The sequence below is a fragment of the Pteropus medius genome, unplaced genomic scaffold, assembly GCF_902729225.1.
Source record: "Pteropus medius unplaced genomic scaffold, Ma_sr-lr_union100, whole genome shotgun sequence".
Taxonomy (NCBI): domain Eukaryota; kingdom Metazoa; phylum Chordata; class Mammalia; order Chiroptera; family Pteropodidae; genus Pteropus; species Pteropus medius.
This window is the reverse complement of record NW_024351731.1, coordinates 6223041-6226357: the sequence shown is the minus strand read 5'-3', so window position 1 is coordinate 6226357 and position 3317 is coordinate 6223041.

Below are 3317 nucleotides of genomic sequence, written 5' to 3'. Positions count from 1 at the left end.
ACGGAGTCCTCCCGGACCCTGAGAGCCAGCTGAGTGCAGCCGCCGCCTCAGGACGTCTGCCCACGATCTCCGGCCGCCAGGTGGCTCCTCCACCCCAGTGGGAGACGCATGGGGCAGGAGGAGGGGGAGGGCCGTCCGGCCCGTTCCCGCCTGGGCCTCAGCAGCCCCACGTGGAAGACGCAGACGCTCTCCGGCCTGGGCGAGGCCCCTCACCTCCTTCCGCCAGGTCCCCCTGACTTCTTCTTCCTGTCACCATCCCCTCCTCCAGGCAGCCCACCTGGACTTCGCGGCCTGCACTGTGCAGACCTAGGGGCAACGCCACTCCCTCCACAGACTGTTTGTCATATTTCCTCGGGGGACAAAACACCAGAAAAACAAAGACATGCACCTGTCCCCAAGCATGGGCTGGGAGGGCTGGTTTTCTAAGGACAGGTGGGTATGGAGAGAATGGCCTCTGAGGTCCTCGGCGACTCCTGGCTGCCCCCAGATCACCCCCACTGTGCCTCTCCACTCCCCAGAAACCTCTACATCTGTACACTCCAGCTGCCCCTGCCACTCGGGACCCTGACCCACCCCAGTACTAGTGGGGGGCCGTCCTCCCAGCACCTGGCAGGGTCTCCCTGCCCTGGCCACCCCATGTTACACACAAGGATATGGAGGCCCCAGAGGGAAGGTGACTTTGTGGTGGCCGGGCCAGAGCCAGGCCTCTCAGGCTGGCCGAGGCCAGCGACCAGTGTGGAGGGTCTGGGGCCCCCCTGGGGCTGCTCTGGGCACCGCCACTGCCCTTCAGAGGAGACGCGTACCAGGCGTCACCCGGGGGAGGGCAGAGCATGACGTCCCCCTGAAGCCTCTGTCAACTCTGGGCCAGTGTCACAGCCTGTCACCCTCTCCCGCGGTGGCAGCTGACCTCGCTTCTCTGCTCGGTGACCGGGACCGGCGTCTGGGGCCCCTCGCCTCCTGCTGTGGCCTCGGCCGTGCCCACGCCCCTCAGAGCCTTGTCCGAGCTGCGGAATGATGAAAGGCGTCCGCTCGCTGGGGGCTCTCGGGGCCTCCACCTCGCACACCCCCAGGGGGCGCCACTCCGGCCTCGGTGCTGCACAGACCCTACGTGGCTGAGCACAGACCCCAGGGCTGAGCCCTTGTGTCCAGCTCCCCAGACCTTTCCATCAAACATGCTGGTCTCCGGGCCTGGGGTGGACCACGCCATGCCCTGGGGAGGCCTGGAGGGTGGGTCAGGGGCCCAGCAAGAAAGCCACAGTCATAGGACCCGGGCCGAGATATCCCGCTGGAGGGGGGGTGGTCCCTGTGCCCCACCCAGCAGCACCCACACAGACCAGAAGGGACAAAGTCCTCACCGTGAACGACACGGCGGCCGGAGCCACGCTGACACTCAGCGCACGATCTTTCTGTAGCCTCACAGCCGCCGTGGGAGCGGGGTCACGTTCTCCCTGATGCACACAGGAGGGAACCGAGGCACGAGGCCACCCAACCAGCAGAAAGCAGAGCTGGGGACGGGATCCGGCCATCATCGCCGAGGCTCGGGTCTGCTCCCACACCCCCGCGCACCGGCCCACGCCCCTGAGCCCGCCCCCGAGCTACGGCGTCGGCCCTGGCAAAGCCATTACTCTGCTTCTCTGCGATCGTCGTGGAGACGTAGCTTTTCCCTTCCTTTCTCTACCTGGCCCCGTTGACACCTGCAGTTCGGGCGACGTCCTGTGCTGAGGGTGACAGCGGTGGGCGGGAGGGACCATGGCCAGGCCCGGCATGGCCTCCCGCCGCGCATCCAGGTGAGTGTTGACACTCCGAGTTTACCAAAATAAGAATAAGAATATTGCATTAGCCGCCACCGACCGTCTCCACCAGATGGTGGCTGTCTGAGGCCCCGGAGGGGACCGCGTCCTCAGCCGGGGAGGTCATACAGATAGACAGCCTCCTGCAGCACTTAAATGACAACCTCAAAACCGGGCCAGGCACTTGTCCAAATCTGGCCAGGAAGCTGGCATCGAAGGCCCCACTCCAGAAGGCATCACAGCGGGGCCACCTGCCAGGCCTTCGCCACGGGCCAGCTGAGCTGTCACCCCTGGGAAGGCCCTGAGTCGGAGGCATGAGGGAGGGAGAGGGAAATGGACCTGTGCCAGGAGGAGGGGGCGGGAGGACCAGAGGGCAGAAAAAGGTGGACTCCCAGAGGCACTGACGGCAGCCCGGGCTTAGTGCCGCGGGGGCAGGCGGGGGGGGGGAGAGGGGGACCTCGGCACCTGTGAGCTCCGCCCCCTTCGTTTTGCAGAGGGTGAACTGGAGATCAGAGGGGGCGAGTGGCTTGTCCAAGGTCGCACAGCGACAGGGCGGTTAGACCGAGGGCTTCCACCTGCCGGGCCAGGGCCTTCTCCATGTGATCGACCCACCGAATGTCTCATCACTAACCGGAGAGGAAGCTCGCAGCGGCCAGGCTCTGGCATGTCCCCGGTGGGTGACCCACGCGCGGTGTTCTCGGTTCTCCCCGTCTCCCCCGACTCCCTCTGTCCGTCTGTGCAGCGGGACAGCAGGACCAGCTGGTCTCGCTGGCCCAGACGCCCCAGAGCAGCCCGGGGCGTGGGTAGGTGGGGCTCGGTCGGGGGGCCGTGATTGCGTGAGTCGGCACCGAGGTGCCAGGCACTGGGGTCCCAGGATGTGCTGTCAGCCAGCCTCGCTCTGGGCCAGCATCCTGGCCCGATGACTCACCCTGTCAACACCTGATGAGTCACGGCCACTGGCAAACACCGGAACCGCACGGAGGACGCGGCCCACCCGGGGGCAGCCGAGCGAGTGCCGCTCAGCCCGGCAGCGAGGCCCCGGAAGAGGGGACATCCTGCCCGTGGGAGGGATTTGGTGTCAAGGCTCTCGAGCCCCCCCACCCCCAGTCCACCTTGAGATGAGGCCACCGAGACCTGCGGAGGGTGACTCTCTCAAAGCCACACAGCTCACGAGGGCCAGCGAGGACGGGACGCTCCGCTGTCCACCTGCCACCGCACTGAGGCCACGCCTCCACGCGGGCCCCCGGCGTGAGGGCGCACCCCGCCGCACCCACACCCCACCTCCTGGGACTCGCTCTGCCCACACAAGGCTCGGCCCCCCAGAGCCCCAAGTCCTAGCCCCAGGGGGGAGGTGGACAGAGGCCACGAGGGGGGAAAGGTCAGCAGGCGACTTGGCCGTGATTGAAACCCGAGCCCGTCTGACCGTAGATCCGGGATCTTTGCACAAGGCCCACAGCCCTCACCTCTCCCGGTCTTGACGACCCCTGCGGATGGTGCAGAGCCTCGTGGTGGCCGTTCCGTCCCATT